The sequence below is a fragment of the Bos javanicus genome, chromosome 6 (genome assembly GCF_032452875.1).
Source record: "Bos javanicus breed banteng chromosome 6, ARS-OSU_banteng_1.0, whole genome shotgun sequence".
Lineage (NCBI taxonomy): Eukaryota > Metazoa > Chordata > Mammalia > Artiodactyla > Bovidae > Bos > Bos javanicus.
In genome coordinates this window covers 91,851,247-91,866,382 of record NC_083873.1, presented here as the reverse complement: position 1 = coordinate 91,866,382, position 15,136 = coordinate 91,851,247, and the positions used below count along the sequence as shown (strand labels likewise).

The 15,136-nt window shown below is 43.6% G+C and overlaps 1 protein-coding gene and 1 non-coding gene across 6 annotated transcripts in view; both read right to left on the bottom strand.

Annotated features, from left to right (window-relative positions):
* The window catches only part of SHROOM3 (shroom family member 3), a 329,202-nt gene that overhangs the window by 67,429 nt on the left and 246,637 nt on the right, over window positions 1-15,136 (bottom strand). The window contains exon 1 of one of the 5 annotated variants that reach the window (XM_061420520.1): window positions 9,664-9,745. The exons of 3 other annotated variants lie outside the window; for them this stretch is intronic. The gene's annotated coding sequence lies outside the window, so the exon portion shown is untranslated. Of the gene's footprint in view, window positions 1-9,030; window positions 9,387-9,663; window positions 9,746-15,136 lie in introns of those variants that run through there. One more of the 5 variants, XM_061420521.1, reaches the window with a different exon arrangement.
* On the bottom strand, window positions 5,171-5,243 carry TRNAG-CCC (transfer RNA glycine (anticodon CCC)). The gene has a single exon. It is a non-coding gene; the product is annotated as a tRNA-Gly (tRNA).

The following is a 15,136-nucleotide window of genomic DNA, read 5'->3' as shown; positions in this document are numbered from 1 at the left end:
AGGCGCTGAGCAGGGATGGGACTCGGCGAATGTGTATGCATGGCTGTTTTCAAAACACGATAAGGTTGGGCCCAGGTCTTTTTAGATCCCGGAGTCCTCTCACCTCAGGCTTTAGGGAGTGAGACCCCCTATCCTCCTGCAAGTGGGAGGGGATGACAGACCCTGGCTCTGGAAGGGAGGCGACTGCAGTCTGTGGGAGGTGGGGTTTCTTCCTCCCATGCGTGCTCAGTCATGTCCAATTCTGTGACCCCATGGACTGTAGCCCACCAGGCTCCTCTATCCATGGGATTCTCCAGGCAAGAATTCTGGAGTGGGTTGCCATTTCTTCCTCCAGGGGATCTTCCTGACCCAGTGATCGAACCCAGGTCTCCTGCATTGGCAGGCAGATTCTTTACCACTGAGCCATCAAGGAAGCCCTTCTCTCTTCCATCTACATGCAAGTAAGTTGCTCCTGTCCTAGACCTGCATGGAGAAGAGGGATGGACGTGCAAAATGTAAATGGAGGTGGTCATTCATCGCAAGAAAATAGGTCCCTGGCTAAATTTGGCAACAGCTGAGGGATCTTAGCAAAATGGAACTCACCCCCTTGTTTGTGGGGGAGGCCTAATCCTTACTTTGCCCAAGAGGATTATTGGGTCTTAGAAAGAAGCTCACATGCACTTTTTTTTAAGCTCGTGCCAACTGCATTTGTGTCCACAATATCTAAGATTCGTTCTGCTTTTTGGGGCAGATAATAGACATTCCATGCTCTTTACATCCCTCCAAATCTCAAACCTAAATGTTTCCAACCTCTGCTATCACCCAAAGTGGGACTCTGTCTCCCAAGCTTTGCCCCAGCTGTTGCTTTATATTCTTTGGAAGTATATTTTAAATGGAAGGCAAGGTACCCAAACTGCAGTCAACTTGTGGAAAAGTAGGTGTCTGTGGATTTTAATATATCTTTTCAAGGTGTTTGTAACTATGGTTCCACTGGCTAAGTTTCTACTCATCCCCATCATTTTCCCTTTCCTTCCGTTACTATGTGCTGTGCTATGCTAAGTCACTTCAGTCATGTCCGACTCTTTGCAATCCTATGGACTGTAGCCCACTAGGCTCCTCTATCCGTGGAATTCTCCAGGCAAGAATACTGGAGTGGGTTGCCATGCCCCTCTTCAGGGGATCTTCCTGACCCAGGGATTGAACCCGTGTCTCTTATGTCTCCTATACTAGCAGGCAGGTTCTTCACTACTAGCGCCACCCGGGAAGCCCAGCACCTGAGTAGGGCTTTACAAAGTATTTTTACATAACGAATTCAATCCTCATAATAAGCCTATGAAGTGTTTTCCCTCTTTCATAGAAAAAGGCAACCGGGGAATGGGTAATTTAAGTAAATTGCTCAAGATCACAAAGACAGTGGTAAAGCCACGACCCCACACACTATAAGGCTCGGAAGCATGCCCTTAACCTTGATCTGCACATCATCTAGGGGCTCAGATACTTGTAGGCGGAGTGGACTGTAGAATAAATAGAGCTGCCTGACTCCAGGAAAAGCATGACAATTCTTCCGGTCCTGGCATCCTCAGGAGCCACGATCTGTGGTGCCTTCTATAGTAACTTCTCACCTTCACCAACAGGGCTGCTTAATTTCCACCTGCAGTTACAGTTCCTGTTTCTGGGGCCAATGGAACTCTCAATGAGTAGGAATCTGGGCCTCAAACAGCTTCTGATTTGAAGCTTCAAGACAAACTCTGAGCTGGCTGTGCTCTCCTCTTGAACCTTTGGGCTGCCCACGATCCCTAGGTTTCCTGAGCCTACCTGGTCCTCCAAGCTGAAGGAAAACCTGCCATGGACACCAATTCCTTCCAGACCAGAGCCTGGTCTTGTTAACGTCCCAGGCATAAACAGATGGTACTGGGCACAAAAGCTAAAACAAAAGCAGGTGGGAAAGTGAGTGGTCATCTTCTTCCAAATGGGCACAGCAGGTCCTACCCCCTCGCCTGGGCACCAGCACACAGAAGGAGGTGCCAGTGGGTAGGGGCTTGGCAGGTCCACCCCGGGCCAGCTGAGAGCAGGAAATACCCTGTGAGCCGCACATCACCCCTGGTCTCCCCTCCCACTAGAATGCCAGCACGCCAAGCCTGGGAAAAGTACAGAATCCACGACAAAGAGAAGGTACTGGACTGTGACCCCATGCCACGAACCAGGGGCGGATCAGCGGCCTCCGCCCCAGCCAGACCTGGCTCAGTGGGGAGGCGGCCTCCTCTCACTACTGAATTCCAGCTGCTGGTGGTGAAGAGGTAACCATGGGAACCAACACAAAGGGCTTAAGTTGAGTGAAAGAGGCTGGAGGCGATGGGGAAGCAGCAGAGGGACCTTCAAGTGACAGTCCTACGATTCTCCTAGCTTTAGCCCAGCACAGTTACTATGGATCAGACTAAGAGACTAGTGGAACCTGAACAGAGCCAAGCAGCCTCTAGGGGTCAGAGACAACCAGAGAGCTGTAGGGTTTCCCTCCAGATTTCTTTTCTCCCCTTCAGAGTGATGCCCCCAAAGCTTCATCCGCCAGGACTTTTGCCCTGAGATAACATGGCTCACTTGGGTGGACAAAACTGGTACACGGTGACATTCCTTTAAACACAAGCAGCACTTTGCAAAGAGGTTCCTCTCGTGCCCCCTGGCTTCAGCCTGTTGTCCCAGCAGCACCTACTCTGCTTGCTGAGGGGCTTCCCTGGTGGGTTTTACACAGACCTGGGTGGTTGAGGAACTGGTCCGGAGGTTGGCTGACAAGCTACACTATAGAAGACAGCCATGGATGCTGAGAACGTTAAGAGAGCATCTTGCATAAAAACCTGTACTCTGGTGAGGTGGGCTGGGAATTCCGTGAAAAGGCTCATATCTACGTAGGGAATCATGTCTGTATACTTAACTACCTTCCCCTCAAGGCATATTATTTTAATTGGCCAATGTGACTTTATGTGTCTTCATTAACTCAGAAGGGTTCTCAATCTACCACTTGGGATTTTTTCTTTTATAAAGTTCTAACTCAGGGTTCTCCAGAATCTGGCAGTTGAGGAAACGCCATGAAAATGGGGAATATAAAATATCCCGGGGCAATAGTTTAATGTTCCTCTTAATTTTTTAAAAATATAGCTGATTTATAGTGTTGTATTGGATTTAGGTGTACATCAAAGAGATTCAGTCATATATATATTCTAACATATATAATGGAGCTAAAGCTCCAATGCTTTAGCCACCTGATGCAAAGAGCCAACTCACTGGAAAAGACCCTGATGCTGGGAAAGATTGAGGGCAGGAGGAGACGCGGGCAACAGAAGATGAGATGGTTGGATGGCATCACGGACTCAAATGGACATGAGTTTGAGCAAACTCTGGGAGATAGTGAAGGACAGAGGAGCCCGGCGTGCTGCAGTCCATGGGATCCAACAACAATATTCTACCAGATACACACTAGTATACACATAAAATAGATCACAAGGATCTACATTTCTCTCACTTTCAGGGCTTGTGGTACACTTCTCATCTTTCCTTGCTGGTAGAGACCAAGATAATACTGCACCTATGTCAGCCCCTACTAGGGCTTTACAAAATCTCAACCAAATCCACATTCTTTGTTCACAAGTCACAGAGGGCCGCTGACAGGAAGACTTTTGAGGGCCTGGGGAAAGACCCTGACCACATTCACAAGCGTGTCTCCTGTGAGTCCCCCTCCACAAGGTAGAAAGTAGATCCATCAACTATTTAAGATATACATACTCTCCATCACTGGTGCTCACCTGCACACCGCCCAACATTGTAGCCTGAGTGCCACTTACTGGTGTTACTTTCTACCTGCAGTAATTAAATCTTAAGAGTAATTTCACCTAAAAGGGAAAGGCAAATTCCAGGAGATACTGAAGGACAGGGAAGCCTGGCGTGCTACAGCCCATGTGGTCGCAAAGAGATGGGCATGACTTAGCAATTGCACAAGGGCAACAAGAAGAAGGGAAAAGTAACTGGTATCTATTAATAACCTCCTCAGTTGAGAGGCAAGATCTGCGGGGTTCCAACCCTGGCACCTCCATGCCCTCAGCAAGCTAGTTCATCTTTTCTGTGGTTTTGGAGTTTTCTCACCTTTAAAGGGCTCAATAAGAGTGCCTACCTCATACAAGCATGAGGAAGATACAAAAAGAGTCTCAGACAGCACCTCTTAGCAGGGACTCGATACATATTAGATATTAATTCCCACTAGGTGCCAGGATAGTTATTTGTATATTTTAATCCTTAAAACAGCCTAATCTGATCATATATATTAACACTTCTTTTATCACCATTTTACAGATATGGAAACTCAGGCTTAAAGAATTTAAGGACCTACCCTAAATAACTAGGCAGTAAAGCTCAGATTTAGGAGAAGGCAATGGCACCCTACTCCAGTACTCTTGCCTGGAAAATCCCATGGGCGGAGGAGCCTGGTAGGCTGCAGTCCATGGGGTCTCGAAGAGTCAGACATGACTGAGCGACTTCACTTTCACTTTTCACTTTCATGCACTGGAGAAGGAAATGGCAACCCACTCCACTGTTCTTGCCTGGAGAATCCCAGGGATGGGGAAGCCTGGTGGGCTGCCGTCTGTGGGGTTGCACAGAGTTGGACACGACTGAAGCGACTTAGCAGCAGTAGCAAAGCTCAGATTTGGGTTTCCAGGTGACACTAGTGGTTAAGAATCCACCTGCCAATGCACGTAGACATAAGAGATTCAGGTTTGATCCCTGGGTTGGGAAGATCCCCTCAAGGAGGGCACGGCCACCCACTCCACTCCAGTAATCTCGCCTGGAGAATCCCATGGACAGAGGAGCCTGGAGGGCTGCCGTCCAGTGTCACAAAGATACGGACACGATGGAAGCAAGTGAGCACGCATGCACCCAGAGCTCAGATTCAAACCCAGGCTGCTCTGTTTTCATAGCCTAAGACCCTTCCACAATTCTATACTGCCTTTCTAGGAGACCATGTTGTTGTAACTAAAAGTAAGGATAAGAAGAAATTCTGATGTCTAAGAAAACAGCATCAAAACAAAACAGGATTTTAAATCTCCACCTTAAGCAAGAGGCTTTTTTAAACTAGTTTTTAAAATTAAAAAAAAAAAAATCATTTATTTGGCTACACTGGGTCTTAATTGCAGCATGTGGGATCTAGTTCCCTGACCACGGATTGAACCTGGGCCCCCTGCATTGGGAGTGCAAAGTCTTAGCCACTGGACCACCAGGGAAGTCCCTAAAGTTTTTTTTAAACTAACAAAACCAGCCTAAGAGAATGCTTCTGCCCCGAAAAAAAAAAAGCGCATAAGAAATGGGCACACATTCACACAATCAGGGCAGCTGTGAACCTTTGGGTGTAAAACGTTTTATTATTCATCACCGAATTCCCAGGGGTTAATATGTTCTCAGTAAACGTTTGGTAAATGCTTAGGGAATGAGTTAAATCATTCTAACAACAAAATGCTTCTCTTGGACTTGGCAAAGTTTACATTGTCTTTCCCGAACACTTTGCTGAACCTAAATAATTGAAGATTAATAGATTAAGTAAACTAGTATTATATTTACCACTCTGTACAAGGTATTTTACTGAAAAATCCAGTTATATAATGTGTCCCTTAAAAAAAAAAAGCACAATATTAATTATATAGAGATCATTTTTCTTTCCCCTACTTCTTTGGAAAGAGTTTATAATATGTAAACCTTTCACCTGGATTCTGTGAATGCTGTGAGCCTGGTCTGATAGTTCAGTTTCAACTACTCTCATGAAATCCTCAAAAACAGAGGGCTTTGCCTAGCGGGTATTTTCTCTTTGAGGTTTACATTTGATAGCAAAGCAAAGCCCTAGTGGTACTTTGATCAGGTAAGCAAGAACTAAATTTAAATTCCCTACAACCTGGGAAAAGAACCCATTAAAATGAAGATACATATAATGTTAAGGATATTTGTTACTATAAGATCCTTGATAATCTTAAATAAATGAGGTGGCTTTTACAAAAAATGGAAATCACTTTCTCATTAACAACAAAACCACATATTTATCACAATACATGGAATTATGAGGGGACACTTACCGAGTTCTTAACTAAGCTAAATACTTTGATTATCTAACAATTCTTAAAACCCTATGAAGGAGGTATTTCATTACTGTCCAATGGCTCCGGGTTCAGATGCATTTAATAACTTACCCAGAGTAACATACACCTAGAGACAGAGATGAGATATATACTCTTGTCTATCTCTAGGAATTATGCTCTGCTTCGAATTGAGCTAATGCTTCGAGTACAATAAAATACATGTCTCAAATGCTCAGTTCAATGGAGTTTGATAACTGTGTAACAATCGTTCAAATCAAGACATACAACATTTCCATGGCTCCGAAAGTCACCTCTTGCCAGTCAAACTCTCTCGATCCCCACCCCCAAGCAACCACTAACATCCATAGTCATAGATTAGTTTTGCCTGTTCTAGAACTTCATAAATAGAACTGCTACATATTCTTTTGTGTCGGCCTTCTTTCAGTTTAACATAATGGTTGAGGTTCATCCCGGTTCTTGTGTTTATCACAAGCTCACCCCTTTTGATTGCTGAGTGGTATTCCCTTGGTGTGGCTGTACCACAGTTTATCTGTTTTCTTATTGGTGGACACAGGGTTGTTCTCAGTTGTTGGCAATTATGAATAACATTGCCATGGCCACTCTGTACAAGCCTCTTTGTGGGCATCTGTTTTCATCAGTTTGGGTAAATAGCTGGGTGTGGATATGTTGAGTCATAAGGTTGATGTATGTTTAACTTTATAACAAACAAGTTCTTAACCCCTGTACTCTATTCCCTCAAAATGGCACTAGCTTATTGACATGTTTGATTTCTTCTCTTACATGACGAATTCCTTGAGGACAGAGGACCAATCTGCAGTTGCCGAGCCTCCCACATAGCAAATGTTTGTCGAACAAATGAACGATCATTGTTCATACTCCTATTCCTTCTCTGGGTGTTACCAAAGCATAAGAAAACATGCTTGGCATGCATGGAGAAATAGGACAAGCTGAAGGGTTGTGAGGTGGGGGTAAAAGAACCAGCCAGCTAGGAGACTCCTGACTTGCCTGTTTTTTTTTTTTTTTTTGACATGACCTTTCCTAGAAAGTAAATCCCTCCCAATGATCCTGCAGGGAGGGCGAGGGGTGGCTATTCCTGATCAAGTGACCACGGAAAGGGAGGAAGGTGTCGCTGCAATTGAGGTCACATGGTGGTTAGGATTACAGGATACTTCTGTCAAACAGGAGGGTGGAGGAAGCAGCAACCCATGAAATTCTAGTGGCAGAGCAGGAGCTCAGGAGGACGGCCTCCAACACAAGTTACAGGAATACTTGGTTTTGGTGAAAGTACCACACCGTTTCTACATTGGAAACAGAAAGTCAAGAACACATTTGGAGGAGAAAGTAAAATGTTCATGTAAAAATGTAATCAGACTTAGGGTTAGTTGCTCAGTTGTGTCCAACTCTTTGTGACCCCATGTAATATATATAGCTCGCCAGGCTCCTCTGTCCATGGGATTCTCCAGGCAAGAGTACAGGAGTGGGTAGCCATTCCCTTCGCCAGGGGATCTTCCCAACCCAGGGATCGAACCCAGGTCTTCTGCACTGCAGGCAGATTATCTACTTTCCAAGTCTTGGGAAGCAGAACTTTTAATTTCCATAAATCTGTTCATTTACTTGAAATTATGGAACTTATGCTACAGTCAACCTAGAACTTCTTAGAAAATAAATAAATCACTGTTTATTTTCTATCCATCAACAGAAAAGGACTGGCAAGTCCTGGGGGTAAATTTAAAATCTTTTTAGCCAAAGGAAAAAAAAATTTTTTTTTTAACATAAATCAAAACAGGGCTTTGCCACATCCTGAGCTCAGGTGCTTCTGAGGCAATCTTTATTTCCCTTGATTCCAGGTTGCTGAGGACTGAAATTTGTTTAGAATTCCTTAATTCGGGGGTTCTGAGAAGTGACCTTGCCTGCCTTTATCCAAACAGTATTGCACCAAAGCCATCCTAGGCAGATGGATGTTTATCCTATTCTTAAAATCTCCAGGGAAGTAAATTCTCTACAACATCCCTTGGTAACCTTCTCCAGGGTTTTATCAAGTGTACAGCAAGGAAGTTCTGATGCAGAAACCAATAAAAATATTAACTCTATGAACCTAGTTACCAGCACTGAAAAGGCGTATGTGTTTGGGCACTTTGCCTTCATGGTAGAGATGTATTTACAAAACAGGCTATACAAACAGAAACCATTTGTCTGGAGCAGATGTGGGAAGTTGATTCAAGAGAAACTGCCACAATAAATTCCGTCCCATGAACCATGTGAATAAGTTATTGTTGGTTATAACATTTTTTAAAGTATAAATTTATTTCCTTGTCAATTCCTAAACCAGGTTTGTTAGCAATTTTAAAAACTCCAATACAGCTGCAAAGTTTTCAAATAACTAGGCTTCCATGAAAAACTAGGCCTTGACCAATCGAACGTAAATATGATTGTTAAGGACAGTTTACTTCTGTATATGCCACTTTTCTGCCATGATCATGAAACACTTTTGTAATTAAAACAAAATTTTTTTAAAGACAAAAATTAACCATCGAAATTAATTAAAATGTAAACCAACTTCCGGTGAGATTATTTGAGGCAAGATTAAGCATATGTCTGACCAATGTGCTTTTTGCTGGAAATGATAATTTACCTAGCCTTAAAATATTAACTAGTTAGAAATAGGAGACGCACAGAACTATCATCAGAAGCCCCTGTGCTAAGATTTCCTGCCTCACCCTGACATCTCAGAGCAATCTCTCCATGGAGATTATATACATGTGGGCTTCTATTCCCTTCCTCTCAAAAGCCTCCATGCACAAAAGTGCACCACAACAATAACACGATTAAAAAAAAAAAAAAGTAATGCCAAAATACATCAGAGAGAAGAAAAAGCCGGTCACACCTCCCCCACCGGATGCTGGATGTATTGAAATTTCATTACCTCTCCTCCACCCCTCAGCAAAGCACTTTCCTCTCTCTGGCAGCTCACAGTAAAGCGTGTGTCAGGTATCATTTCATTTTCGTGATTTAATTCCTGCAACATGACAGTGGGACACACCTTTAAAAAGAAACTGCCTTAAGAGGTGGAACAAGTGCAAGGGGGGAGGGGCAGGCATGCGCCTCAAAGGCACTCTTGGGATCTTTCCTACAGAAACAAATCCAGTAAAACCAAGAAAGGCCAGTCGTTCTAAACTCAGTAGGAGCCCTCGTAAGAAGCAATTTATCAAAATTAAAATATTTCACAGATCATTTCTCCTGAAAAGTTTTCATGCTGTCAATAATCTGCAATTCTTTTCCTCTTGGAGTAGCAGTTTCTGCCTCCCTAATAAAATTATTTAAAAAAAAAAAAAAAGGCCAAGGTCCAGGAGTGTCAGGAGGACCCTCGGAGGGCGCCACCTACCCCCATCAGGCCGGCCGCCGGCAGAGAAAGCCCGCCCGAGGACTTATCCTTGCAGAGAGGGTTCTTCAGAGTCGCCGCGGGGACCGAAATAGACACCCTTTAGAGAGCAGAAGGCTGGGTACCTGCCTTCCCTCCGCCCCGCCCGGGGAAAGCGGACCCGAGTCCCACACTCACCATCACCGCTCGCCGGGCCGCGGTCGCCCCCCGGGGCCGCGCGGGGCTCGGGGCCGACGCCAAGTTCAAACCTCGCCGCCGCTCGGAGGAGGCGGCGCGGGGCATCGCCGGCGGGGCCGGGCCGCGCTTAACAATGGGAGGCTCGGCCGCGCCCTGCGCCCCGGCTACAGCCGCGAGCCCGGGGCGCGGGGCTGCTGGGGGTGAAGCGGGGCGCCGGGCCCGGAGGGTGCGGAGGCGCCCGATCACCACGCCTACCGGGCCGCCGGGGCCGAGCCGGAGGGGCCGCGGTCGCTCCGCGCTCGCTCCGCGCTCGCCACCAGGTAATCGCACAGGAAGCCTCGCCGATTGGCCCGGCCGCTCAGGACGGGATTTGCATTTCAATGGCAGCGCTAGCTCCCTAAGGTTTGAAAAAGGATTCCCGGCTACAGGAGCCGGGCTCCGCTCGCCGCCGCTCCGCCGTCCACGTCCTCGGGTCCTCGTGGTATTCAGGGGGCCGACTCACACACTCGGGCGCTGCTTGATCGGTTCACAGTCAGAAAGGTGTCTTAACTCCACCTCCCCGCCCATTTTGAAGTGAAGGGGGGGATCCCAGAACAAAATACCCACTTCAAAAAGCCCGCGCTCGCTTTTCAGGGGCTATATAGTTAGTAATTGATCAAATGAAGCATGAATGAACAAGGTAAAAAGTTCACATCTTTAAAAAAAAACAAAAAACAAAGCTCGCATTACATGGAAAATAGCCATCCTTTTTCTCCGTGTGTTCTTTTTCCAGTATAAATCAACTGGAGAGCTTCAGGTTGTTTCTGATAGCTAATGCTGTTGAAACCTCCCTTCCCAGTTCTTTTGTTTCCTGAGCATCATCTCTAGATGAGGAACAGGTGATTATTAACAGGTTATGACTGTAATCTTACAGGAAATTCTGGATTCAGCTTTGCAAACTTTGGGGTCTTAGGCAGTATACACACCTGAATTTATTTTGCACTGACATAGAGGTACTCCTTTAATATTCTTAAGGAGGGTATGGTGCTATTTTCAGTTTCATCTTTCTTTAAAGGCTCTTCCAGCCTCTAACAGAGGTGGGAAAAAAATTTTTTTTTTCTGTAAAAAGTGCGTTTCTTAATGACTTTCACATGCATCTCCAGGGATCAACAGTAAGGTTTGAAATTGGCTTTATTTCTTCTCCCTCAAGCAGAATGCCTGTTAAAATTTTATTTTATATATAGTAGTTTTTAATATATTATTTTATATATATCAGGTTCTATATTTAGGGTGATAAACACACATATAGACCCAGAAAAGAGAATGTCTAATTAGGTAGGAACTAGAAACCTCGGTTCCCATAGAGTTAATATTATTTGCCTTTACTTGGCTGTGCTTTTTATAATATCCTGGCACAATGCAGAAGAATTGGGGGCTACAAAAACTACTAAATAAACCTCTTTATAGATATTTTCAAGAACAGGATTCCCCCTCCCCCAAGGTATTACCCCCCTCCCCTTGAAGTTGTATTTTCTTTGCATCATGGTATCACTGCTGCTGCTAAGTCGCTTCAGTCTCGTCCGACTCTATGCCATCCCATAGACGGCAGCCCACCAGGCTCCGCCGTCCCTGGGATTCTCCAGGGAAGAACACTGGAGTGGGGTGCCATGTCCTTCTCTGTCATGGTATCACAGGCATGTACAAATATATATACACCTGCCACACAGCCAGAGGAGTACCCACCCACATTGTTGCTAGGTGTTAGAAGCAGGGAGGCTAATGTTGCCTGTTCTGTGTCCTAATGTCCTGTGGGGATCTAGTTTTAGGTGGAAGCAGATGATGCTCAGAACTTAAGCTTTAAACAAGGTGGTCAGTCCTTGCTGCTTAGAAAGCACATTGCAGCTGCCGCCATGTCAAGGAAGTAAGGCGTATTAACTGAGGACGCAGCCAGGAGCTCTGTAGGCAGAGGAGATAAGACCTCCTCCCCTGCTGCCCTGCTACCTTGTTTCCTGAGTGCCCAGGGTCAGGTGAAACCTTGTAAGGCTGGACCAGATTCCTCTACTCTTGTGCAAAACATCACTTTAAATTGGCGATTCAAAACACACTGTGGCCACTGAAAATAAATGCATGGTTACCAAAGGGGAAAGGGGGGAAGGGATATATTAGGAGTTCGGGATTAGCAGATACAAACTACTATATATAAAATAAACAAGGTCCTGCTGAAAAGCATAGGGAACTATATTCAATATCTTGTGATAACCTATAATGGAAAAGAATATATATATATATATTTAAACCACTTTGTTGCACACTGGAAACTAACATAACATTGTAAATCAACTATACTGCAATTAAAAAAAAAAGTTTTAGAAACACTTTAGATCCAATTTTTACCTCCCACATAGACTTCATGACACCGGTTAAATCCATCACTATGACAGGAATTCCTGGGCTTCCGCTGTACCACAGGTTCTGGAAAAACACTTTTTACTTCTACCTATAATTTAGATGTATTGCCAGATACTTGTAGATAAAAGGAAAACAAATTATCTCCTGGGATCAAAGGTGAGATTGGAAATGAAAAAATCTACACAGCAATAGAAAATTCGGCAAACTGCGCTCTGTTTGAGCTAGGAGTAAGTTCCCTCACCGGGTCCTTCAGTTCCCCTTCAAAATGGCCCATCCCTTCCTCCCAAAGCATAAATGATAAATGACTGTAAACCAGTTACACGTATCAGGTGTATATATGGATAAATGCCAAGACGGTTTCTGTCAAGTCATGCTGCCTTTTAGTTCCGACATCAAGATCACTCCCAGAAATAGTGCATTACACTAGAATCCAGAGCGTTTTATTTTTTCTAGTGAAAACAGATATACTGATCAAGAAATAAAGCTTTAAACATGCTACAATATTTTACGAGGGGGTAACAAATATGAAAAATACACAACCTAATCTTAGAGAAAGGGTTTGCTTGGCCAATCCGCAACCTGCTGTTTGCATATTTTTTCTTTTGTTTAAAGTTATGATTCTTTTAAACATCTTTATTATGATATAAGGCTTCCCAGGGTGGTGCTAGTGGTAAAGAATCTGCCTGCCAATGCAGGAGACCAGACGCAAGGGATGAAGGTTCAATCCCTGGGTCAGGAAGATCCTCTGGAGTAGGAAATTCGACTCTAGTATTCTTGCCTGGAAAATTCCATGGGCAGAGGAGCCTGGCAGGCTACAGTCCATGGGGCTGCAAAGAGTCGGACACGACTGAGCAACTAAACACACATGCATTATGACATAATTTACGTACCATATGGTTTACACTTGGTCAGAGGCACATTTTTGCCCTTTCCTCCCCAACTTTCGCCAATTCCTTTTCTTCCCACCTCTCTCTCTTAAAAAAAAAAAAAAAAAATATATATATATATATATATATATATATATATTTGTTGTGGACCATTTTTAAAGTAGTTATTGAATTTGTTCCAATATTTCTTCTGTTTTATGTTTTGGTTTTTTGGCCAGAAGTATGTGGGATCTTAGCTCCCCAACCAGGGATTGAACCCTCACCTCCTGCATTAGAAAGTGAAATCTTAACCAGTGGATCACCAGGGAAGTCCCTTCCCACTTTTCTTAATTAGTTTAACCTGCAAACCCAAATTTCAATTTGAGTTAAATATGATAACCTAAAAATATTTAAAATCACATTATATTAATCTATACTGATTAAGGACCTGACACAATTCGAATGGTCTGATTCATTCTGTATACACATTTAAAAGTTTGTCTTTCCACTACGATTATCAGGTCTTATTACTAAGGAGAAACCTGTGAGAATGAGTGTCTTTTTCAAACAAAAAGCTTAAGACATTTAGGATTACTGCCATATGTCTCTAAATTCCAATCTCAGCAGTTATTCTTTGAATTTTTAAATTTTAATTAGTCTAATACATTTAGTTATATCTTTAAAGAAACTACATATAGAAATCATATATGTGATTTGGATTTGAATTTATTTCACAAATTTAGCTTCTTTTCTATATTATGGTAATAAGTTTTTAATATATATTGTACTTTCTTAAATGTCACTTAGGAATAGTCAGTTATTCAGGTGGAGGTGGGGTTAGTCACTCAGTCATGTCCAACTCTATGTGATCCCATGGACTATAGCCCGCTAGGCTCCTCTATCCATGGGATTTCCCAGGCAAAGATACTGGAATGGGTTGCCATTTCCTTCTTTAGGGGATTTTCCCAATCCAGGAATCAAATCCAGGTGGCTCACAATGTCGGCAGATTCTTTACCACCTGAGCCACCAGGAAAATCCAGTCAACCATTACTTCTTACCAATTCAGTTTGGCCTTTTTCTATTATTCCAAGTAAATAAAGTTTTCATATGAAGAATGTAAGTATTTGAAACATGACTCTTTGCTAAATAGTAACAGTAACAGCAACTATAAGCTCTTGCCATAGCTATACAATAAATTCCGTTTCATCGGTGCTCTTCTTTTGGATGTTGACACCTTAGAAAAACAGTGTCAAAATCTGTTGAATATTGAAAATCAGAAATAATACTCTTGATTGATTCAGAGAGAAAATATTAGGAAGAACATATGGGGTCCTCCCTTCTCAAATGGCTATTTATTTGGGTTTAATGTGAACTTTTCATAACTTCGAATGTTACATTCACTTTGGCAAATATTTTTATTTTTTTGAACCACTCACAGAAAAATGTGAAAAACAAGTGAACAACCATCCTAACTGAATAAAATGTTAAAATGGATATTGAAAGTAAGGAAATACATTTAAGACTGCTTTAAACCTGGGAAAGACTTTATTTCATGAAGTGATGATTGTAACAGGAAAGGGGGAAACCCTATATACTTTCAGCTTCTCAGAGTTAGTTACCCTCTCTCACAGAGACCTTTCTCATAAATAGCCCAGTAAGCCTGCAAGTCCTCGGAGCTGACACTTTCCTCACTCTCTCTCTTTGTTGAAGGCATCTTCTGCTGCTAGCAGCTGATTCATACTGACAAGAGCACCTCTGTGTTTCCTGCTGTTCTTTGTAGCCTCAGGACCAGGGCCCCAAGTAAAGACCTTTATGCAACCTAGTTATTACCAAGAAAGCTATTTAGAATCTTGCAAAGGTCAGAACCCAAGGAAAATAGGGAAGGACTAGGTAGGCCAAAGTTCAGTTACTATCTGCGACACTACAAATGCATGTCCATACAGCATCCCTGGTGGCTCAGATGGTAGAGAATCCACCTGCAATGCAGGAGACGTAGGTTCAGTCTCTGGGTTGGGAAGATGCCCTGGAGAAGGAAATGGCAACCCACTCCAGTACTCTTGCTTGGGAAATCCCATGGACAGAGGAGCCCAGCAGGCTGCAGTCCATGGGGTTGCAAAGAGTTGGACTTGACTGAGCAACTAAGCACACACACAGCACTCAACAGCAGCAAGCATGGTTTTGTGGGTCAGCTGTAGGATCCAGTATCAAATCTGTATGC